Raw genomic sequence first — 25,594 nt, 5'->3', positions numbered from 1 at the left:
TTGGTTTTTTAAATCCCCAGACTTTAAAAAAAAAATCATTTCTATCTAAGGTACTTATATGGCCCCCTTCACTGCAGCATCTGAGCATCTCACCGTCTTTATTCTCACAACATCCCTATGAGATAGGGAAGCACTATTATCCCCATTTTACAGATGGGAAACTGAGGCAAAGAGACAAAGTGACTTGCCAAAGGGCACATACAAGAAGTCTGTGGCAGAGTAGGGAATTGAACCCATGTCTCCCAAGTCCCAGACTAAAGCCCTAACCACTGGGACATCCCTTCCTCTTGTAGTTTACCTTCAGGTTTCTGAACAATTAAGGTGTACTTGGGTCAGATTTTCAAGTTTAGCCCTTAAGGTTGTGGAGAAGAGACTTTTTTTTCCCCACCAAAAGCTGAGATTCCACAAAATCAAGCAACTCCAGGAACTGGGGCTTTAAGGAAAGCACCAAATATCATGAAACTTGGAAAAAAATAATGAGATTTGGCAACACTATTTTGTTCCTGGCTGCCTACTCCCTGGATTTATTGGTACACATTTTCCAAATTGGAGAAAGCCCTGATGAGGAAGATAGGGAGCAGGGAAGACAGATGGCACTTAAACAAGCTAGGTAAGAGAAGACTTACCCTGAAAGAAAGGAGGACAAAAACATATGAGAGGCAATGTCTCCATTATGCTGGAGACCAAGTGTCATGTACTGGACAGTGCTGCCACCCGATTTGTTACCTATCCAGTGTGCGATTTAAAAAAAAAAAAAAAAAGCACTTTCTATAGTATGTTGAATCCAAACAAATTGATTCGTGTCCAGCCTATGGATGTACAGAAGTTTAGCAAAGATGAAATGATGCAGTGATCAGTCATTTAAGAAAGAAAGGTGAGGCAGAGACTGTCATATGTATACTCTTCTTCAAACGCTGCAAATTAACAATTGAAATAGTTTTCTTTAAAATACACTGTCACCAGTGCACACTGGGAAAATCTATAATGGCATTTAAATACATAGGAAGAGCTCATTGTTGTTTATGTTCTGGTAGCACTCACAATCAAGGCACCACTGTGCCAGGGATTGTAGGAACACATACAATGACAGGGTCCCTCCCCTGAAGAATTTACAATCTAAGCTGAGACAAGAAATGATGAGTTTAACAAACCATAGCATTGAAAGGGAAGGGAGGAGGAGGGTGAGGCTAGGTCTACACTACCCGCCTGAATCGGCGGGTAGAAATCGATTTCTCGGGGATCGAATTATTGCGTCTCGTCGGGACGCAACAATCTATCCCCGAATCGACGCACTTACTCCACCAGCAGAGGTAGGAGTAAGCGCCGTCAACGGGGAGCCGCGGAGGTCGATTTTGCCGCCGTCCTCACAGCAGGATAAGTCGGCTCCAATACGTCGAATTCAGCTACACTATTCGCGTAACTGAATTTGCGTATCTTAAATCAACTCCCCCTCCCGTAGTGAAGACCTGCCCTAATAGGAATAAGCTTACATAGCTACAGGTCACCCATGTTGCACTGTTTGACAGTTCTGAAGCATAACTAAATAGCAACCTCCACCCTCACACTTATCAGTTGGCAGTTTCCTGTAAGCATCCTGGGAGAAGTGTGTCGTGAGGAGGAAGAGGCCATTGGCTTTGTATGAGGAGGTAATTCCAGGGATAAATGGGGGCACATGGAGTGTTAAGGCTGCTCTCACTGGCAGAGCAAAGAGGGGCAGGGGAGGACTAGCTAAAGGATAAAAGCAGAGAAGCAGGGAGGGGCAGAGTTGTGAAAGGCCTTGGGAGGGGCAGGGGCAATGAGAAGTTTTAACTAGCTGAAAAAGGCAGGGCAGGATAAAACACCTGAGATGACACACTGAGAATGACAAACAAGGCAGAGGATTCTGGGAGATGTGTTTTGAGTTAACTGGATGGGGCCTGTGGATGTTAGGAGGCGAGAGAGAGCAGGTAAGTCAAGGCAGGAGAGCAGGAAGACCAGGATGAGAGAGTTTTAGCTGCCAGGACAATGAGCGAAAACAGCATTTTAGGATTGGTCTACAAGCAAACTTGCAGTGAAATCAGTTTTAGTTCACTCCTTTGTTATTGTTTTTTTTTCGACTGAAGCAAAATCGAAACAGGACCCTTTCAATCTGGAGTAAGAGTGTCCACATGCAGGTATGCACCAAAATAACAAAAGGTGTGAATTGAAACCAATTCAGTCATTTCAGTGCAAGTCTGTGTGTAGTCCAGCCCTCTGAGAGGCTGTGGAGGAAGAAACAGCAGGAACTAGACAAGGCCTGAACAAAGCAAAGGATATGGCCCAGTTTGCAGGCCTCGGTGACAAAGAGGATGGTAATGTTCAAGGCTGACAGAAGGAAAGGGGCAGGATTTTGACAGAAGATCAAGAGTTCCATTGGGCCATGTTAAGTTTAAGAAGACAGAGTCACCCAGGAGGAGATGACAGAGAGATGGACTGAGATGAAATTTGCTCTTGCTCAAAGCTCAAGTCATCAGGCCCTGTGCAGGGAACTCAACAGGGATGGGTCAGAATCCACCTCCAAAACTACAGGCAGGACATAGAGCTTCAGCACAGCCCTGCTATTGCTATTTCAGCCTATGGACTGGAACAGTGGCTTTGGTCCCTCATGCCTCTCATGTGAGGATACTGGGTCATGGGATCATCATACATGTGGATCCAGTAGCTCCTCTCCCTGTACTCCTTGCTCATCAGCTTATTCAGGTCCGGCACTGAGGCCCCTGCATGGCTGCTCTATTTCTGCTCACTCCCTTCTCTGTGGTGGAAAAACGTGGGAATATTTTATAGCATAGAAGCCTCGTGGGGCTCTCCCCATCGGACTGAATTTCACCCTTATTGCATAGCCGGTGCCCATTCCAGAATGGATTAACCAGTCACATTTCAGGAGTTACTGATAAAAGATTAATTTACTTGGCAAAGAACAATTGTAGTAAAGTACATACCGATAGTAAGGGCAGGAGTTGTTTGCAGCTGAGAATGGGGGACTGGAAGTCAGGACACTGGCTTTCTTTGAGAGATTGGGCATGTTATTTAATCTCACTGGGCCTGATCCTCACTGCCACAGCATTGTAAAGTGGCCTTAGGATAAATGGGAATCTGGCTCTCCTTGCCTCCCTTTACTCATCTGTACAATGGGTAGAATATTCACATACTCCACACGCATGTTGGGAGGCACAGTCAATTATTGTTTGTGAAAGTAATTGGAGATCCTCAGATGAAAACCCCTCTCAAAGTGTATTTATTAACAATAAAAACTTAGATTATTGTTTGCTCTAGGTGCATCCAATACTGACTTTTTTTGTCTCAGCAACAAATCTGAGGGTCAGACTAAGAGCTAAAATTTAGGGACACACTATGAACATCTGAAGGAAGGGACTGTAATTCCTATGTTAGTGTTTCTTGTTTCCACCTAGAATCATCAGACCTGAAGACTTAAAAACCTAAACAACATAATTTCTGCCACTCTTAGACTGTAGTACAGTAAAGAACATTTAACCCTGCTGAGTTTTTGAAGACCTCTCTTCTCATCTCTGAAAGAACTATTGCTGACTGAAGTAGATAACATTTTGAAACTTGTGTGTGTGTCTATCCTATCAGAACATTCAGTTGTTACAGTCAGACACACAAAAAGGAAAGATTAAGTCATTTGATCCTCTTTTTAATTCACTAAGGACTCACAATCAATAAAGCTACTCTGCCACCACTGAATCAATCTGCTTCATGACAGCTCTGATACACAGGAGCTATTTACAATTACTATTTTTGTTTTTTATCCATTTTCTTTATTCTCTGAGGTGGCAAAGTCAATAAAGATCAAATTTCCAGCTAGCCCACGGTGCCTCACTGGGGATGGCAGCTGATGATAAAAATGCTGGATGCTTTGATCTTATATACCCTTTACAATCTTTCTTTGTTTCTGTGGGGAAAAAAATACATGCCTCTACACACACCAAAAACCTGAAAGATACATAAGGAGCTAATAATATCCCCTTATAGAGGTAAATGCCACGTCATGATGCTGGGTTATTTAAGGGATAATGTTCATGATGATGGAGTATATGAATCAGTAAACAGCTTTCAAAGATGGTTAAACATCAAAGCAAAGCAGACGCCTACATCCTGAACACTTTTCCTATTACATAAAATATAGCAAAATGCAAAGAAAGAAAAAGAAAAAAGAAAAAGAGATAAAATAAAAAAGAGTACGCGAATTCTGTGCTGCCTCTGCCGCTGAGCTGACATCATATTTCATGAAAGGCAAGGAGGACAGAAGTGAATAATTGTTCAGGACTCTAGAAAGGGAGTAGTTGTCCAAAGGTGGATAAGGAATGATGCAACTGGACATATATAATGGCAATAAGTTTTCTGGGATTTGACTCTGGTGTAATTTATATTCAATATTAATCTAAAACTTTATGGCAAGCATGGTTTAATGGCTAAAACACTGGGCTGGGAGTCAGACAATATGGAATATTATTCCAGGGTCTGTCACTGATTTGCTGAGTGACATAGGGTAAGCCACATAACTCTCTGTGCCTCTGTTTCTCAAAATGTAAAATAATGCCTACCTCATAAGGCTGCTGTGAAACTAAATGGCACAATTGTGCAAATAAGTCTGCATGAACAGACCCCCTGTGCCCACACCACGCCCCAGCGAAACAGTGGGGTTCCATGTGAGTGCTGGAGTCTGTCTTCACAGAGTCACTCAAAAGATTGATGCCTAATATATTACTGTTGGTACTGTGCTTTGTGATTAAATGCAAAGAGTACATTAAATGTCAGCTTACACAAGTTCTCAGCACCAGAATTCTGAGCAGCACTAGAATACGGGGGGGGGGGGAAAGAGGGGGAAAGGTGTCATTTCACCAAAATAATCTACTCATTTAAATTGTATCAGATCTAGAAAAACATGTTATCTAATCTATCCAGGTATTTATGCTGCACACATGGCCACAGAATCTGAACATGCTCTGGAATATGAAACTATTATGAAGTTGATATGCCTCATCACTTCTCACCCTCAAAATCTCAGTACACACACACACAAAAATCAGGCTAACATTTTATCTGATTTATGCCAAAATATATTAACAATGTCTAACTACTTAGGTGCATAGATACTATGCTGATGGGAGTCAGATAAGTACTTAATAGATTTTCTTTCACCAAAAAGTGTGTTCAGTTTTCCCTCAAAATGATGCATAATATTCTTTTGATACTTCGTTTCATATATCAGTCACCATGTGCTGCTTATAACACCCTGTTTTGTTAACCTCTTCTTAAGTGTAATCCATTATACTGATTTTCAAACCATTAATTATCATCTCAAATACATTATTGGCATCATTTCATTCATTTCTTTTCAGGATCTTACACAGCTAGTTTTTGCTTGATAGCCATAAGAAAGGCAGCATAGGTAATGGTTAGGGCAGGATACTGTGATCCTGGACTCTGTGCCAAGCAAATGACTCAGTGAGCCAGATTCTCTGTCTGCCCTGTTCCCTTTGCAAGATTCGGGTGGTGCCAGGGGAATAGACGGCAGCTGCAATTTCCCCGTGGGGGGTTCCCCTTGAATGCTCCCTCTGTGCACAGCTAGCAGATGGCTCCTTGGGAGTGGTTACTAGGAAGCTGGGACTAGTGCAGAACTGACCAGAGGAGGCCTACCATCTCCCTCACAGCCCCCACTCTGCTGCGCTCCATGGTATCTGACTGCAGCAGTGAATATTGGCCACTGGCCTTGGGTTAGTCACTTTATTTTGCAGGGCCTCAGTATTCCTCATCTGTAGCATGAGGATAAACACTCCTTCCCTTCTTTAGAGGCATATTGCATGACTGAACTCACTCATGTTGATAATACGCTTTGAGATGTTTGGCTGGAAGGTGAGGTAGAAGTTCAGAGTATTAGTATTCCTAATCTCTAAAGTCACACTTCCACCAAATGGTCTGCCATTGCAATAGCCCATCTTTCTGCAGTCCTGACAGAACAAGGAGTAATGGTCTCAAGTTGCAGTGCGGGAAGTTTAGGTTGGATATTAGGAAAAACTTTTTCACTAGGAGAGCGGTGAAACACTGGAATGGGTTACCTAGGGAGGTGGTGGAATCTCCTTCCTTAGAGTTTTTAAGGTCCGGCTTGACAAAGCCCTGGCTGAGATTATTTAGTTGGGGATTGTTCCTGCTTTGAGCAAGGGGTTGGACTAGATGACCTCCTGAGGTCCCTTCCAACTCTAATATTCTATGATTCTATGATTCGTAATGTGTTTGTTTCCCATTCACCAATCATTCATCCTCTCCAAACTTCCACATCATCAGTAGGCTACTAAAAAACAAAGCAACCAACCAATCGCCTGCCACCTCTGCCATGCTAAAGACTCTCACTATCTCTCCTTTCAAAGGCTCTTATTTCTTCAGCATGCTGGAATGTAATTCGTCAGGCCCTCCTGCTTTCCCAGCTTCCCAATTACATAAGCGGCTCCCTGTGCTAAGCCTCAAAGCATCTGATGTTAGAATTTTGCATGAGAGAACCCACATTCCGGTAGTGGAGAGGTAAATCATTTAATTGGCTCACTCTCTCCTCTGCCACCTAATCCCCTCTGGAAAGTGTGATCCAGCCCCAGAATGTGACCTTCAGCTCCTTCTGTGATTGCTGAAACAAAGACACAGCAGTATCTAGTTTATTTCATTTCACTAACTTCCCACTCTCATCCTTTAATAAAGGGCCTCTCTAACTCTGCGCTCAGCCACTTGCTTTCTGTGTACTAAAAGAGTTTAATGGTTTAGTCTTCAATTTATTTCTTCTACTGATTTAGCTTTTCTTAGCAATATTTTACCACTTGAGGGCAGTTGTCCCCAAACGGTGGGGCGCCCCCCCTGCGGGTGATGTGGAGGAACATTCGGGGGGTGGGATGCAGCAGGGCCTGGATCAGCCCCCACAGGGGGGTGCAGAGAGAGCTCCATCCAGCCCAGCTCCGGTCCCAGCCCTAGCTCCACTCTGCCCCCAGCCCAGCTCTGCCCTCATTCCCTCTCCGCCCCCAGGCCAATTCCACCTCTAGCCCCAGCTCTTTCCCCATCTCTAGTTCTCCCTCCAGCTCCACCTTCAGCCCAAGCGCCTCTGCTGAGCCTACTATGCAGTAATGGAGGAGGGCACGGACAGATTTCATTACTAGTAAGGGAGGATCGCGACAGGAAAAGTTTGGGCACCACTGCTTTAGGGGGGATTTCTGCCCTCATGAAAGTGTGTGCTATTCTGCTGACATCAGTGGAACTGCATCTTCTTATGACAAGGCTGAACGTATGTGAGCCTTTCAAAATATCCATTCCATCAGCTTTCTTTTTTGATAATTTAGGCTTCCTATGCTTTCCAATGAGGTGAAGTTCAGTGGTGAGAGCACTAGACCACAATTCTGTCATGCAGGACACGCAATGACCTCAGTGAAGTAAAGAGGAATCATGGCATTGATTTCAATGTGTCCATCTCCTCAGACTTGCATTGCATTTACTCCAGTCTAAACCTCTATGTCCTGGAAGGAAATATACGTCACTGACATGTATATCCTTCCAGACCCCATCCTACAGCTCTCTCCCCTTTCTCCCCTGTTATAGATACCTTCATTTCTTGTTTGCTGTAACCTCTCCACTTGCCCCAGTGACCTCATTGCATCACAGTGACCTGATCTCCTTGGTGCCCACTCTCATGCCTCTCCATTTACTGCCCCTCTCCCTTCCATCTCTAAGATCACTGAACATACTTTTACAATTACTGTTTGGAGTTCCCCTCCTCCAATTCCATCCTAGACTTTCTCCAATCCATCTTCCACTCCTTGCATTCCACTGAAGGTCAGAACCAGTACTCCATTCTCATCCTCCTTGCCCTGTCAGCCACCTTTGACACAGTAAACCATGCCTGTCTTCTTGAACTATTGTCCTCCTTTGGCCTCTGTTACTCTGTTCTCTACTGGCTCCCTTCCTATCTCTCTAATCGCTACTTCGGCATGTTCTTCAGAGGATCTTCCTCGCCTGCTCTCTTACTTTCTGTGGGGGTTCCATAGAGTTCAGTACTTGGTCCTCTTCTTCTATAGCTTATTTTGGGTAATTTCATTCACAAACATAAATTCAATGACCATCTTTATGCTGATGACTCACAAACCTACCTTACTACTCCAGACCTGCCTCCTTAAAATCTTGGCCTGTCGCTCCAACATCTCCTCATGGCATAGGTGCTGACTCTGTGGGTGCTCCAGGGCTGCAGCATCTATGGGGGAAAATTAGTGGGTGCTCTACACCCACTGGCACCCAAGCTCCCCTCACCCCTCGCCCCACCTCCTCCTCCCCCACGCTTCCCCCCGGTCGGCGCCAAACAGCTGTTTGGCGGCCTGCTGGGAGGGCGGGGAAGGAGCGGGAACGTGGCACGCTCAGGGGAGGAGGGTGGGGCCAAGGATTTGTGGAAGGGGTAGGAGTGGGAGCGGAGACTTTGGGGAAGGGGTGGGAAGAGGTGGGGCTGGGGTGGGGCTGCATGGAAAGGGTGAAGTGGGGGCAGGGCCGGGGGCAGAGTGGGGTTCGAGCTCGCAGGGGAAAGCAGGCAAGTCAGCGCCTGTGCCTCATGGAGGTCAGTCATCAGTTCAAACTTAACATGACTAAAACAAAGCTCTTAATCTTTCCTCCCCGCTACCTTCTTTCTCAATCACTGTGGACATCACACCACTCTGCCTGTCATTCAGGCCTACATCTTTGACTCAGACCTTTTTCTAGCTCCTTACATTCAGGCTATGTCTAAATCATGCCAATTCTTTCCACATAACATCTCTAAGATATGACTTTTCCTATCCATCCATCCAGCTAAAACTCCCATCCAGGCTCTCATCACTTTGTGGGCTCGATTACTGTAACATCCTTTTCTCTGGCCTCAACAAATGCAGTCTTGCACCACTCGTATCCACTCAGAATGTTTCTGCAAATATCATTTTCCTAGCCCATTGCTTTTGCCATGTCACCCTTCTCTTTGCATCCTTCCACAGGCTCCCTCTTCTCTAGTGCATCAAATGTACACTGCTTGCCTTTACTTCCAAAGCCCTTCAGGATCTATCCCCACCATTTCTGTCATCTGTCATTATTTAGTATTGAGAGGTCAGCTCCCACCTCTAATGGGCCTGTGATGGGCTTGCATCACCCATTTATTAAATTTTCAAACTAGCACCTTTGTGCTTTTTCAGTTGCCAGTAGCTGGGAATGAGCAACAGGGATGGATCACTTGATGATTACCTGTTCTGTTCATTCCCTCTGGGTCACCTGGCACTGTCCACTGTCAGAAGACAGGATACTGGGCTAGATGGACCTTTGGTCTGACCCAGTAGGGCCATTCTTATGTTCTCCCATGCTGCCTCTTATTCTTGGGAGGAACTCCCCACAAATATCCACCAAGGTATCTCACTATCCTCCTTCAAATTCTCCTTTCTTGTGATGTCTACAAAAAACTTAAATGATAGGCCGCTGGTGTGCTAAGACCACTTCCTAGCATACTAATCAGTATTGTCTTCTTATTTCCTTACTTCCTGTCAGTTTGTCTGTATACATATATTGTCTCTTGTTTTATGCTTAGACTGTAAAACTCTCTAGAGCGGGGACTATCTTTTTGTTTTGTGTTTGTACAACGCCTAGCACCATGGAGTCTTGGTCCGTGACTAGGGTTCCTAGGCAATACAGTAATACACATAATAAATAATAATAATTTACTTATTACATCATCAGTGCTCTCACAGTTTACTTACAAACTATTGTGCTTTTATTACACAATAGATATCACTAACCCTTGCTACTATATGCATATGTAAAATGACTTGGTGTGCACATGAGTTTATGTACTTATATTGGCATAGTGTATATGTAATTTACATACACTCACCTTGTGCCAACTCTGAGACAAAAGGTGGCAGCCAACCAGAGTAGAAACATGTATACAACTGTGGGGTTAGGGGAAGCTTTGTCTAAGGACACTTGGACAAGATTTTTCTCCTTGCAAAAATTACTGCCTGCCCAGGGGTCTTTAGTGTCCGAATAATAGAACTTCAGAGTTTACAAAATGATAACGCCAGTGTGTGTGTGTGTGTGTGTGTGTGTGTGTGTGTAAAAGTAAAAACGTGTGTGTGTGTGTGTAAAAGTAAAAACATGCCCAACACCTGGTAGCTGCTATCTAACTGAGTCTATAAAATATATACAAATATACCCATCTTTGCTGTAACCTTGTCCCCACCGCACCCCAGCTATCTGGTTGTCCACCTACTGAGCCTTGTTATAATTCTAATTTGAGAGTTTTCTGGGCAGGGACTGTCTTTTTGTTTTTACTAATTTGTACAGCACCAGCACACTGGGCCCCTGACTAAGTCCTCCAGGCTATTTAAGGAATAATAATTAAACTGACAACAATACTGGACAAAGAATGTGATGAATGGGCCTAGGTGGGTTCAGAAAATGCTCCCAAAGCTGAAGCAATAGGTGGCCCATGGCATGTGAGGAACCACCTCCGCACCAGGGACAGGATGAAATACTAATTTGATGTTTACTGCTCCGGCACCACTGCCATGCAGTATCTGTTATAACAGCATGAGAGTGAGGACATTCCCTGTGCTTTATGGCCCTGGCTAGAGCAGATTCATCCTCCTCCCGGTTAGTCGGAAAAATGAGTCCCCTCTCTTCACAAAGACATATAGCAGCTCTGGAAACATTCCCTATCTTCCCCACCTCTGTGAGTCTGAATCTCCTGCCCCTCCACAGATTAGCAAAGGAATCTGAGGTAGCTGAGGATAAGGAATGAATTTTGGGCCTCAAACAAGGGGTCCAGTTGGATTGATTCCCAGGAGACCCCAGATTTGTTCCACCTGCCCTATCTTAACCACAACCCCATCCCCTGGCACTGTTCTAGCCACACCACCGTGTCCCCAGCACGCTGCATCTGAAACTCCCACCCGGCAAACTGCATAGTACTCAATGTCCATACCGCAGCCGGATGAAAGGCTAAACTGACCTAGCCTGGAACCAATGGTTGTAAATTAACACGTCTCTGACTCCAGCTTGGAATGGCCCCGCAGGAGCTGTTTCAAATGGTGGGTATTTCCAGAGCACAAGACATACACATACACGCACACCAAACCTTGCGCACCCCTTCCAGGAGTGCGTAGCATAGCATCTACAGATACTCCTAGGCAACAGGAATCACCAAGTGGCCTGGTAGGGCAGCCTTATGTCCTCTTTGTGCTGCAGCGTTGCGCAGAGGGGACATATCGGGGGCCCAGAATCTGGCCCTACATATACAAAACCAGTTAAGCTACACAAAAGTAAAGTCATTCCTTAGCAACCAAAATTGTACTCCCTACAGAGACCATAAAAATAATGAAAGCCATCTTCTTGGCCAATGTTGTCTCACAGGGCAGTGAAGTATAATTCAAACACAGCATGACTTTCTTTGAAATAGATTTCTTTAAACTCATTTGGGAAGATTGCTTTATCCACTGCATGCCGTAGCTGTGTTCTTCTCCACGTCTCAAAAAGTACCATAGATGCATGAAAAGTTGTGAACCGTAACATTTTAAATAGGTTAAAAAAACAAACAAACCCATAACAGCTAGGCAGCTAGTATGCTGAGACCACTGGATATCATGCTGACCAGTACTGTCTCATTGCTTCTTTGAACTATTCCCATCAGTCTATCTGTATCTCTCTATTTTCTTCTGCCTTATACTTTGCTTTATCCGCCTGTTGTCTATATTGTTACACATAGATTGCAAGCTCTTTGGGGCAGGGATTGTGCCTATAAGGGTGTGAACTCACCCCTATGGCGCCTCCTGCTGGTCGATTCGGGAATTAGCTCTGCCAGCCTTGGAGCGCCCTCTGCAGGCCAGTGATCTGCCTTGCCACTGGCCCTGTGTCCCTCCCAGGACCCCGGTGTCCCTTTTTCTGGGTGCTGCCCCCGGGTAGTACCCCCACAGTTCTGGGTCTCCCCCTCCCAGGGGAACCCCCACCCACTATCCCCACTTCGCCTCAGTCTTGGCTACTGCCCCGCTCCATCTAGCCCCCATTCACTGGGGCAGACTGCAGTATCAGCCACTCATCACAGGCAAAGGGGTTTGGACCTGCTGCCTCTGCCTATCCATGGGCTGCCCCCTGCAACCCAGTACCTAATAGGCCTTACCAGGCCTGCAGCCTGGGGCTTTCCTAGGCCGGAGCTCCCCGGCTCCTTTGGCCTTTCCCCAGCCTTGCTCCACTCTAGGCACTTAGTTAAGCTCCCTGCAGCCAGGCCCTTCTCTCTCTGAACGCAGAGAGAGATTGCTGAGCTCCTGGCTCACTGCCTCTTATAGGGGCCAACTGGGCCTGATTGGGGCTTGGCCACAGCTGAGCCTACCTTCCCTAATCAGCCCAGGCTTCTTGCCCCAGCCACAGCTCTCCTGGGCTGTTTTAAGCCCCAAAGGGCAGGAGCAGGTAACCACCTCGCTACAGTGCCTTTGTTATATGTTTGCACAGTGCCTAGCACAATGGGGCCCTGGCCGCTAGGCTATATCATAATACAAACAGTAATAAATCATCCTATATTCCATAGGTGAAATCTTAGCCCCACTGAAGTCAAAAACTCCCTCTAACTCAATGGGGAGAGGATTTTATCCTATATATTTATCTAGAAATCAAAATAAAAGTGTTGACAGCCAAAGAAAGAACAGCTTATCACTGCAGAGTTCAATTATATGAATTCAAAGAAATTTGAACCCCACTTCTATATACATTTGGATAAAAAAGTTGAGATGCTCAAAGAATGGCAGATGTCCATTTCACCTAGCCTCCCTCCTTCCCTCCTCTCCTTATTCATGTATTATCTTCTATTTTATTACCGAAATCCCCACTCTAATGTGCTATATCTGTGTAGTATTGTCTGGTCTCGCAGTTTTGATCAGCTGTAAAATTGCACGATTCTATCGGAAATCGTGGGAAGCATCTGGAAATACATATAAGCTGTACGTCATTTACCTTTTTGTACTTTTCATTGCCTATTTCCTTGTAACAATCAATAAGAAAAATCACCAAAAAATCAAAGCAAAAGAGACAGTTACCTATAACAAAGACACACGTAACAATTTACAAAACCATGTTCATCTCCAACAGAATCAATGCTCTCCACAGAGCTCTCCTGACATACCCACTCTAAAATCCCCAGCCCTGCAGGGAAAGACTGGATGAATAGATAAGCTGTATCCATACCAGCATTAGTGGCTGGTCTACCAAAAAAAAGAGGGGTGTGTGTGTGAAGTTGTAAGCAGCAGGGAACCCTTCCCACTGCTGTGGTATGACCAGATTTTCTAAGTAAAAACTGGGGTATCAAGGGGAAGATGAGGAGCGGATGCCTTGGGAGGGCACTGATAGTGGGGGGCAGAGATAAAATTGTGGAAAGTGGACAAGGAACAGGGAAGGAAGGGTGCTCATTCTTCTCTCCCCTACCACCCATTCTCTCAGCCTCACAATCAACCCCTGGCTCCTTCCAACAATTCCTCTTCCTTCATCAAAAGGAGAAGAGCTCTAGTCAAATTCCCCACATGCTGGAACAATGGCCTTCCATAGGCTCATCAACCTCCCTTATTGCTTAGAATCCACACCTAACTCCCCCCACCTGTCCCTTGGCTCAGAACCCCTTCCCGTCCTGTGACTCCGAACACAGATTTAATAGTTCCAGCTGGAATGCACTTCAAAAAGGAACTGGCATATAACACACACACACACACACACACACACACGCGCACACAGTCAGAGCTTCATCAAAGTCAATGGAGCTCTGATATTTTAAACCAGCTGACGATATACCCGTAAAAGTCTAAACACTGCTGAAACAGACCCTGATTACGAAAACGGACACAGAAGATACTGTAGCATGCAAACTGCTCAGCTTTGAAGAGACAGTGCAAAGGCAGATCGATTTTATACTCCATTTGCTACAATGTGTTGAGCTAGTATCAAAGACCAATTTAAATCCATGAGAAATAATATGCCATGCTATGAGCTTAACAAATTAAGCTTGTTTCCTTGCTTAAAGACTAATTGTGACTGGTTCTTATTTTATCATATGATGGGTTCATTTGTATGCGTGAACTTTTAAATGAAATTCATCACAGTTCTAAAATAGACTCCTATAACAATAGAGAATGACATCACTGAGGAGATGAAATTAGCTTTCTTTATTGAATTCCAGAACTGAAATATTACTGAAATGCAACAGCTAAAGATAATGACTTCTAATGCCCTAAAGTTCAGCTTGTTCACTGTTAATTTGTGGCAGGCAACAGGGGTTTCATTTCATGCACCATGTACTGATCTTCCAAAAATAGCAAGGAGAATGAAAATAATTTCTAATAATAAGGCTCTTCCAGAAATTAAGATTTCTTTTTAAAAAATCCACTACATGTCCACCAACAGATAACAAAATGGATATTTCTAAGATCAGATGTAGCACTGCCACATTCCAAGAAAGGTTTTGGATTCTAGGGCTTCAGAGAGAAAAGCTACATACACAGCTGTATAAAATTTACTGCAGTTTAAATTGCAAGCTGTTTGAGTTTTGGTCCATTTCCACAACTTTTATGGGATCACAACTAGGATTTCATATTTTTCCCTAAAACAGGCAATCCCATTATGACGTAGCATTCTATATGTTTATGGAAATATGCTTATAAGTGTAAATATAACATAACTGAAATATGCTTTATGCTAGATATGCCATGTAATATATCTTTGCAAAGATTATGATCAACTGAATACATTTATCCTATATGTATGCATGTATCATTTTTATATCTGAAGTTATATGAGCGTTGGCTCTATGCTTGTATTTGAAGTGTTTGCTGTAGGAAACACAGAAGGGAGGTTTGGCTAACATACTGTGAAGGGACTATTCAAGTAATTGGGAGTACTTAACTAACAATGAAATTTGGGAGACACCAATCCACATCTGAGCTTTCCTGGGAACGTTCAAACTAAGATGTAAACAATGGCATCGGCCTGCAAAAAGCTGAATAATTCATGGACATGTGACTTGCCCAGGTGGCTACAAACTCCATCTTGTTGCTGTGATTTTGCACAGAAGAACAAAGGGGTTTCCACCCACAAGAGAGAGAATATAGAAGGCCCTGGAAGCCTCTCCATTTTGGTCTTCAGCTAGCTCAAGAGATGGTCTCTCCACCCCAAAGAGATGTCTAAAAGAAACTGGAACAAAGGACTGTAACTACCAGGGTGTGAGTGATTGCTGGACCCAGGCCATAAACTACAACGTTGGTCTGAAAAAGATTGTACCTGAGATAATATTTAGGGTTAGAAGTTGGTATTTGTAACTAGATCCTTAGTGTATTAAGTTAGCCTTGCGTATTTTGATTTATTTTATGTAGTAACTTACCTTGTTCTATTATTACTTGAGAAACTACTTAAATCCTATTTTTTATACTTAATAAAATCACTTTTGTTTATTTATTAACCCAGAGTAAGTGATTAATACCTGGGGGAGCAAACAGCTGCGTTATAGTGGGCAGACAATTTATGAGTTTACCCTGTATAAGCTTTATACACAGTAGAACAGATTTATTTGGGGTTTGGATCTGATTGGGAGCTGGGTGTCTGGGTGCTGGAGACTTGCTAAGCTGTTTTCAGTTAAGTCTGCAGCTTTGGGGGCGTGGTTCAGACCCTGGGTCTGGCAGAGAAAACGGGCTCAGAGGTAGTCTCAGCACATCAAGTAACAGTCCCAAGGGGGTCTCTGTGACCGAACCCGTCACACCCATTACTAAAAATATAATCAGTGATAAGCATGGGGGAGGGGGGTGAGAGAGAGGATCTAGTTTCATTTATTTGTAAAGTATACAGATGTACTATTTCAATCTCATTTGAAACAAACACAGACTGGATCCAATCCATCTTCCACTGAAGCCAGTGGAAAGGCTCCATGATACTTTATCTTCCTCCAAAGGTATGGAACATTTTAGGATACCTAGCTATAGTCATACTCCCCATTACATGGAAGACAGTTAGAATTCTCTAAGACAAGCTATGGAATAACAAGACACTTCAGTAAGCGGGGTGATTCCACCGGAAAATTCCATCTATGCATTTGTATATCACACTAAAACCTGAACAGCCAGGCAGCCACGAAGTGGAAATGAAATGATGCTGCCTCAGCATGCAAAATAGGAATGACACTCTATAGAAACAGCAAATAGGCCTGGAGGCAATGGGCAAGAATCAGCAATGCTCTGTTAACTCAATATCAGGTCGATAAAGCAATTTTGTGGAAATTTTGCTTGTTTGGTAAGAAGCTGGAATTGTTTCTCAGAAGACCAGAAAACCCTCAGCAGATTTCCAATGCGTTTTAAAAAAAAAAAAGTCTACTTTCTCTTAGGTAGATTTTTGGTGAGGTTCCTGACTATTTCACCTGTACTTTGTATTTTTCAAAACCCCTTGTACCTTTGCACTCAATAGCAGATGGGATCTTTTTTAGCCTAATCTTCCCAATTACAATTTCACAGTTTCACTTTCCAAAGTCTTGGGTTGGGGGCTGGTGAAGCAGCTCCGTGGAGTTGTAGTGAACAACACTAAGTCTCCCTCCACCCCTTAGTCAACTCTGGATGCATGGAGGAGAGCAGGAGGTATTTGCTTGATATTCTCCCTGATGAACAAATGGGTTAGGAGAGGAGCAGGGAATGGGAGGATCCCTGGCTCTGCCTCCTCCAAACACCAGCCCAGGTGCATGAGGAAGAAGTAAGCTACTCCAGAAAAAGTGGTGAATTAACTTACTCCCCTCCCCGAGCAGGGAGCAGGAGAGGGATTGTGACTCATCAAGTCACGATTCATTCTCTGCTCTGCTCCTGGAGTGGTGAAGCTACAGCCTTCCCCTTACTCAGGGCAGACTGTAACATTACCGAGAAGCTGGATTCGAGTCAACAGTGTGCCCTTGTTGCCAAGAAGGCTAACGGCATATTGGGCTGCATTAGTAGGAGCATTGCCAGAAGATTGAGGGAAGTGACTATTCCCCTCTATTCAGCACTGGTGAGGCCACATCTGGAGTACTGCGTCTAGTTTTGGGCCCCCCACTACAGAAACGATGTGGACAAATTATAGAGAATCCAGCGGAGGGCAACGAAAATGATTAGGGGTCTGGAGCACATGACTTATGAGGAGAGACTGAGGGAACTGGGGTTATTTAGTCTGCAGAAGAGAAGAGTGAGGGGGGATTTGATAGCAGCCTTCAACTACCTAAAGGGGGGTTCCAAAGAGGATGGAGCTAGGCTGTTCTCAGTGGTGGCAGATGACAGAACAAGAAGCAATGGTGTCAAGTTGCAGTGCGGGAGGTCTGTCTTGACAAAGCCCTGTCTGGGATGATTTAGTTGGGGTTGGTCCAGCTTTGAGCAGGGGGTTGGATTAGATGACCTCCCTGAGGCCTCTTACAACCCTCATCCTCTATGATTCTATGAACACAATTCATGGGCAAGTAAGAGGAATGAGCCCACCAATGTTGTTTGTTGGTGAGAGCAGTAAGAGAAAGTTAGGAAAAGGGGCTCTGTGACAGTTTATACCATTATGTTCACCACTTTACAGCATTATGACAAATTCTGTACAAAGTATGCCTTGTGAGGTATCATTTGAAAGCTCATAATCTGCTGAACATTATTGTCCTGATAAAGTGTGTGTATCAGCATTGTATGTGAAGTTATATGATTTTACTGTATAACACTCCTGTAACATATTCCAAGTTAGAAAAGCAGGCCCAAACACAGTTTTCCACAGTTTTCAGAGACAAAGACACATTGGTAACCCAGCAAGATGTTAATGGACTATCACCTGCTTAAGTGGCCATTCTCTGGCAGAGAAGGCGTGAACAAAAAATTTGCATTTCATCTGAAGGACAGTTCAAAACTCAAGTCCAGAAGAGACTGTTTGTCACCATGATTCAGCAAAGATGTTTTTAGCACAGGGAATTGCATTATAAAGAGGGAAGAAAAACGCTTGACCTCACTCTCCTCCTTCATCTCTGCTCATGACATCAATGACTCTTAAGAAACTAAACTGGGGATGGGGGCTGCCAGCTGACTGCAAAGCTTATGCTGAGAGAAACCTTTTTGCTTTTAAGTTCACTTAGCTTATTCAGTTTATTTTCTTTGTAACCAATCCTGACCTTCATGCCTTATTACTTGTAGTCACTTAAAATCTTTCTTTTCTTTCTGAAGTTAATAAACTGGTTGCACTGTTTTAGCTAACAAATGTGTATGGATTAAAGAGTGTGGGAAACTCCATTTGGGATAACAAAGCTGGTGCATATCATTTTCCATTGATGAAATGAGGACTTCATATGAGCTTGTTTTGTCCAGTAATGTGCTGGGGCCATACAAGAGGCACATATCTGGGGGAAGTCTGGGACTAGAGAATCTGCTAGTGTTCTTCTGCAGTGTAATTCATGAGTGGCTAGCTAGTAGTACTCAATATAATACAACTGAGAGCACATTACATGCTGGAGGCTGTGTATTAACAGGTCAAGCAGTGTAAAAGGCATCCCAGGTTGGAGAACTGAGGAGACACAGCGCTATTCAGCAGTGCTGATTGTACCGTGGGTATGTCACCTGCTCCTGCAGAGGAGAGAGGTGAGAGCCAAATTTCCTCAGCTGCTCTCTTAGGTGAGGCCCTTGGCAGTGAAAACAAAGGTTCTAAGTTTCAGAGTGGTAGCCGTGTTAGTCTGTATCAGCACAGACAACGAGGAGTCCTTGTGGCACCTTAGAAAGGTTCTAAGGTTCACTATACCACAGCAAGTGTAAAGAGGCAACAGGGACTCGGAGAGATTCGCCAAAACGGGGGGAAAAAAAAAACCCAGAATATTTTTTAAAAAAACATCCTTTAAAAATTCAGCTGTTTTGGTACCTTAACTCTGGCTTTGTGCCTTACACAATAGCTGGTTGGATGGGGGTGAGGTAAGAATCAGATGCTTCTGTCTTGCTTCACAGCAAATTACTGTCAAAAAGTTCCCAGAGAAATGATGAGAGCATCATAATTCTTGGGGCAATTCTGTATGAACGCTTGTCTTGATGGCATCTCACTGTGAAGCAAGATCTGTAAGTAGATTGCAGAGGCTTTCATGAAAATAGATGCTTGGCCATGTCATCATTCACATTGGGTGTCTGCAGTTATCTTTTGGCTAAGTGAGAAGTTAGCCCAGAAGCAGATGTCGTTGTGGGAGGGAGAATGGGGGGGTGGGGATTAGGAATTTATGGCATGGAGTCCCATTTGAACAATTTATATGAAAGAGGAATCTGAGCTTCCAGGAACCCTGCAAAATAATAACTGATCAAGTGGACGCAACGGTAGGACATGATGGTGATGGGAGGAATCTTTAATAAAAATGGGAAAAAAGAGACGGTCAGACACAAAAAAACTGGAAACAGTATGTTTTCTGAATAGAATATTTCTTTCTTGCCTAAAAATAGTGAATATATGGCAAATGATCCTAGGCAGAGCTGAGGAATAGGTTTTTGTTCCCTTTCTCTGAGGTCCAAATTCAACACCCATTGAAGTGAATAGGAGTCTGTCCTCAGACAGGCTTTACATCAGGCCCCAGGTCAGTGTGGAGTGGACATTGCTTTGGTAATAGACATATAGGACACACATATTCAAGGGAAACGTCACATGAATGTAGGCTGCATTAAATGGTTGCCTTACTTGACTCTACAACAATTTGGCATGTTCACAAAACAACACTGTTTGGCACATCCACTCAGCATGCCTTACAACTGTGATTACACCAGTGCATTCTGGGATTCTTAAAGCATCTATCCCATGATTAGGGCCCTACCAAATTCACTGCCATGAAAACGCATCACAGACCATGAAATCTGGTCTTTTGTGTGCTTTTACCCTATACTATACAGATTTCACAGGGAGACCAGCGTTTCTCAAATTGGGGATCCTGACCCAAAAGGGAGTTGCAGGGGGGGTCACAAGATTATTTTAGGGAGGACGCAGTATTGCCACCTTTACTTCTGCGCTGCCTTCAGAACTGGGTGGCTGGAGAGCAGCGGCTGTTGGCCGGGTGCCCAGCTCTGAAGGCAACACCCCGCCAACAACAGTGCAGAATAAGGGTGGCAATATCATACCATGCCACCCTTACTTCTGCGCTGCTGCCTTCAGAACTGGGAAGCCAGACAGTGGCGGCTGCTGACTGAGGGCCCAGCTCTGAAGTAAGGGTGGCAATACCATAACTGCTACCAGCCACTGCTCTGCAGCTGCCCAGCTCTGAAGGCAGCGCTGCCGCCAGCAGCAGCGCAGAAGTAAGGGTAGCAGTACCGGAACCCTCCCTACAATAACCTTGCAACCTTCCCCCCCCCACAACTCCTTTTTGGGTCAGGACCCCTACAATTACAACACCATGAAATTTTATATTTAAATAGCTGAAATCATGAAATTTACTATTTTTAAAATCCTATGACCGTGAAATTGACCAAAATAGACTGTGAATTTGGTAGGGCCCCACTTATGATGCCCAAAACTGCTGATGGGAGCAGGAGCTTTTTCGTTACTTCCAACCATGAGCTACTATGTTATGCATACATTCAGGGAGACTGGATGTACAAGTGCACCTGCAACCATTGTGGCTTCCCCCTCTAGTGCAAAGAAATGACTGGAGACTGCACCAGTTCAAGCATCCAATCAATGCTTGTAAAAGGCCTGGGATGGCAGTCCTATGCAGATGCAAGGCATGCTATTCTCATTGCAAGCTCAAGGGAATCCATACAATGGTTTGATGAGGTGACTTTTCATGCAGTAAAGACAGACCCTTCTTATTTAAAGCATAATAGCTTGAACTAACTCCTAGGTCTTATTCAAGGTTAAACTGCAGTGATTAAAATATTAAGTCTGATAATTTTACAGGGAGGTGCAAAGGCTCTAACACACTTTTTAAAAGAATGTTTGCTTTTATTTAACAATTTCACTTAGTACAGTTATGCTGTTAGTGTAAAGAAGGAATAACTTTGTTCAAACTCTCAAAATTAATCAATCCCATAAGATACTGTATGCCTGTTGTGAAAGACAAATAAAGGAAACAAAAAGGCAGGCGAACATTAAATTGAGGAGGTGTCTAAAGAAGATAAGCAAAATACAATTGGGACAGCACGGCTTACATGAAGGTAAATACACATCTACCTCGATATAATGCTGTCCTCAGGAGCCAAAAAATCTTACCGCATTATAGGTGAAACTGCGTTATATCGAACTTGCTTTGATCCACGGGAGTGCGCAGCGCCCCTCCCCCCCCCGGAGCGCTGCTTTACTGCGTTATATCCGAATTCGTGTTATATCGGGTCGCGTTATATCGGGGTAGAGGTGTAGTGTCTGTTTAACTTGTCTGAATTCTTAGAAAGAGTTAACAAGGCAGCAGGTCAATGAGAACCACTAGATATAATCTAGAATTTCAAAAGGCTTCTAATAAGATCCCTCTCAAGAGGCTGTTAAGAAATCTTGGTTTTACTACAGGGTGAGGGGTAAAGTCCTCCTGACTTCTATGTCTTAACACCATATGAATTAGAAACAGATTAAAAGATAGGAAACAAAGTGTAGAAATAAATAGCCCCAGTTCTCAGCACAGAAAGAGGTTAATAGCGGGATGCCCCACAGGATCAGTGTTGGACCAGAGTTGCTCATGAATACCTTTAATGATTCTGTGGCCTGTCTTTTTCTGGTGTTCCCTGCTTCCAAGATGCTGGATAAAGCCACAAATTGTTCTTTTAGATTGAGAGCCTTAATAGCCATAGTTAGACTATCCAGAAGAAATTCTAAGATGTGTGGGACTTTGGCTGAGTTTAGGGACACAACAAGCTCTCTGCACCACTATTTAAACCTGACCCATGAATCTGACTGATTAGCTGAACATCCTGAAACTTCCCTTGTCCAAAACAAATGAAGCCTGTTGCAAACAGACTGTTCCGCTTTACTGTTTGGGATGATGGGGAATGGGACTGCACTGCACCATTGAGGGTAGGAGATCCAAGGTCAGGAAACAAGGCTGTCCCTCAATACCAACTTATAGTCTGTGTTCTATACAATAGTACATTTAGGTACTTTATGGGACTATCATGCCTTCTTCTAAAGCATCCAGAATACACCAATGTCAAAGACAAGACATCAAATGAGACGGCTGTTCTGATATCGCAATTCCTATGTTTCTACCTTTTTAACAACGGATCAGAAGCTAACTGGGACTCATTCGTGATACTGTGTTAAATGTCAAATTAAACCAGTATCAGGAAGCTCAAGGAGGGAAAATCTTATTATTAAGCTCCTTTCACAGTCACTGCGGGTCTGCAAAAGGAAACTCTAACTCCTTTCACAAGCTTAAACCATGACTTCTGAGATCATTGCAAAGTTAGCCTCAAATAGAAGCCAGGCTCTTCCGATAAGAGGCTGTAACTTATGCATCTCTAGAGACCCCATATGGAGGCAGAGAAAATAACAGCCTCCCCCAAACAGTGGAAGTTATTTGTAAAAGAGCTGCTGTGTCCTGTTTCACTGCATTTTGTTCAAACAATGGACACTTTCAGGAAGAGGAGGATGAACAGTTAAATCCTCAGGATTGGTTTTATCCTCTCTGCTTCTCTTTTTTTTTCTATTGTGACATTTTCTCAGCAAAGAAAGGAAAATTGAACTCAGTGCTCAGTCTTCTTCTTCCTATTATTATTATTGATATTGTAGTAGCTCCTAAAGGCAAGGGCAATATAGTGATTGGAATGCCCTATGGAAGCCCAACAGGACGTTTTGGTGGCCTCACTCAACCCTGTAGTTGCCCAAGAGATGTGGGTCGCTCCCTTTGAGTCCGATGCTGCAAGGTGCTGAGCACTTCCTGCGAGGTGCAAATGGCCTCAGCTCCCATGGAAGCTCAGTGGGAGACAGAAGGTGCTATGCACATCTCAGGATTCATCCCCGTCTTTCTCTCTTTCAATCCCTCCAGCTTTCCTTTGCTGGTCTGTAAACCTATCTCCTCTCCCTTCTTTGAGCTCCCGCCTCCCCACTTCAAGGCCAGGGTTAGCCTGCCCTGTAACCTCTCTAGAGGATATGTGCTGTCTTAAATAGTGGTAGGTACTATTTTCTGTATTGCTCCTCCCCGCATGATACAGACATGTGTAATCACAATAACAGGGAGGGGAGAAAAACACCTTGGGCTCGATTCCCTACTCCATTCTACCTGTCTTACAGCAGCATCACACCCTGGATTCCAGTGGAGTTGCCGCCATGTAAAACTAGCGCAACAGAGAGGAAAAATCAGGCTCCCTATTTCCTTTTTTTGGGACTACTTTTTAAACATTTAGGTGCATGATCTATGAGCTGTTAAATGCTGTCCTCTCAAACACAACTCTGCCTCTGGCATGGGTAACTGTTTTCAGTGCTTTCTAAACAAAGAATGGGAGGCAGAAATCATTACTAAGTTTATCACAAAAACAAATTAGACTTGCACAGGTTGATCTGAGAAAGGAATGGTCTGAAGAACTTTCCTACCGGACGGACTCATTCATCAGTAAGAAAAGGAAAAATACTGAACAGTGTGTGTTACGTTGCAAGATATTATTGAGGTAAATAACTTAGTAGATTTGAGAGGAAGGATGGTCCACTAGACAAGAACTTGGGAAACCTTGCTCCACCACAGATTTCCTGTGGAGTCAGGCAAATCACATAGCGTCTCCGTGCACCAGTTCCCCATCTGTAAAAGGGAGATAATAGCATTTCCCTACTTCAAAGGGGTGTTGTGCGGATAAATGCATTGAAGATTGTGAAGTGCTCAGATACTATGGTGATGTGGGGGAGGGGACACAATAAGAACCTAAGATGGACAGATTTCAAAAAACAAGATTAGCCATTTATATGAATGGAAATAACATTCTGCAGTTGCGCTAGCCAAGATAAAAGTTAGAAGGGTGCTCAATCCTCATGTGTGTATAAATTGTTCATCAGGTAGAGGTCAGAATGAAATATCGCCCCATGGCTTAGTACAAACATAAATTATGCACATGCAGTATGATGTTTTTCCTTCTTTTACAGCATGTAGTAGTGGCCCAGCTCAGAGACAGAACAGTGGACCAGAGACTGCTAGTCTGTTTCTTTGTATTTAACATGTTTATTACGGTAGTGCCTAAGCTTTAGGGCAATTCTTTTTAAAAGTATGATGTTTCTCCTTTGGAGAAGAATAAAGGAAAGATTAACAGTACAATGATTATATATTTTTTTTTCATTATGGATGCAAAGCAAACTGGAATAACAAGTCAGAACCAAGAAGAACAGGGAATGACACTCAGGCTGAAATCAGGAATAAATCCTGTTCAATCATACAATATTCAGGTGGAGCAAATGTATTAAAAGATGTAAATGGACATGCCAGTGAATGTTAGAGAGACAAGGTGAGTGAGGTAATAGCTTTTATTGGACCAATGTCTGTTAGTGAGAAAGACAACTTTTCAAGCCATACAGAGCTCTTTTTCAGGTCTGAGAAATCTGTTCCACCTGGCATTTTGCTGGGACGCTGGGAGTACCTTTCCCAGACTTGAAGAAGAGCTGTGTGGGGCTTGAAAGCTTGTCTCTCTCACCAACAGAAATGGGTCCAATAAAAGATATTAACTCACCCACCTTGTCTCTCTAATTTATCCTGGGACTAATACAGCTAAAAATGCACTGCATATCCCAGTGAATGTGCTAGATAAACATGAAAGGATAAGGAGAACAAAAGATGAGTACAAAAAGCATGCTTTAATGTAATGCGTCATCAGAGATGGGCATAATTTTTGTACGTGGGAAATAGCAGGGGGAAAACTGTTGGGCTCAGACAAAGAAATGCTAAAATAGCTAAGTGCATACTACTGCAGCCATGATTAATATATTAAATGCAGATGGGGGTCTCAATATGCAAACAATGTGTATTACTGAAGTTTAAACAGTTAGGTAGCAAAAGGAAAGGCTGTCAAATAATGCTGTAATTTATGGGCCATTGTGATTGTTTTACTAGCCCTTAAATATACACTTTGGCTACCCTCATCAGAGAAGTGTGTCAATGGTCTACCATGAAAAGGCATTACAATTTTGGGCTGAACAGGAACAGAACTTTCTGACAGGCTGTTCCCAATGCCTACATCTAAATGTTCGGCGTCTATTAAAAAAAATAAATTGGGTAGGACTGGATTGGTCACGGAACTGATAAGAGGATACAGAGCCTTTCTCCTCTAGCCATTTCCATTGCAGGGACTTAACATAAAATATACTGAAGGCCTCAGCCCATTTTCTAATGGACAGATGCTCACATTCCTAAAAACATCTTAGATTAGAATAAAATAGAAACTACTGCCTCAAAAGCAAGGCCAAAAACTGAATGGCCATGAAGATAAACCATGGCTAGAGGAAAGGGGGGAATCTCCAAAACAGGGCTGGGCAAAATGGGGAAGCATGCACTGATCCTACTCATGTTATACTTACAGCTGGTCCTAGAGACATGTGAGGCATCCACTGTTAGCGGACACTTTGGAAAACATTGGCCTAAGCAACCTGCCCA

The 25,594-nt window shown here is 43.7% G+C and overlaps 1 protein-coding gene across 6 annotated transcripts in view; it reads right to left on the bottom strand.

The window, feature by feature from the left end:
* ALKBH8 (alkB homolog 8, tRNA methyltransferase) overlaps positions 1-25,594 on the bottom strand; it is an 86,359-nt gene that overhangs the window by 31,242 nt on the left and 29,523 nt on the right. The gene's annotated exons all lie outside the window — the stretch shown is intronic.

Source organism: Trachemys scripta, chromosome 1, assembly GCF_013100865.1.
Source record: "Trachemys scripta elegans isolate TJP31775 chromosome 1, CAS_Tse_1.0, whole genome shotgun sequence".
Classification (NCBI taxonomy): domain Eukaryota; kingdom Metazoa; phylum Chordata; order Testudines; family Emydidae; genus Trachemys; species Trachemys scripta.
Note: the sequence above shows the minus strand (reverse complement) of the source record. Positions and strands in the feature narration are given on the sequence as shown.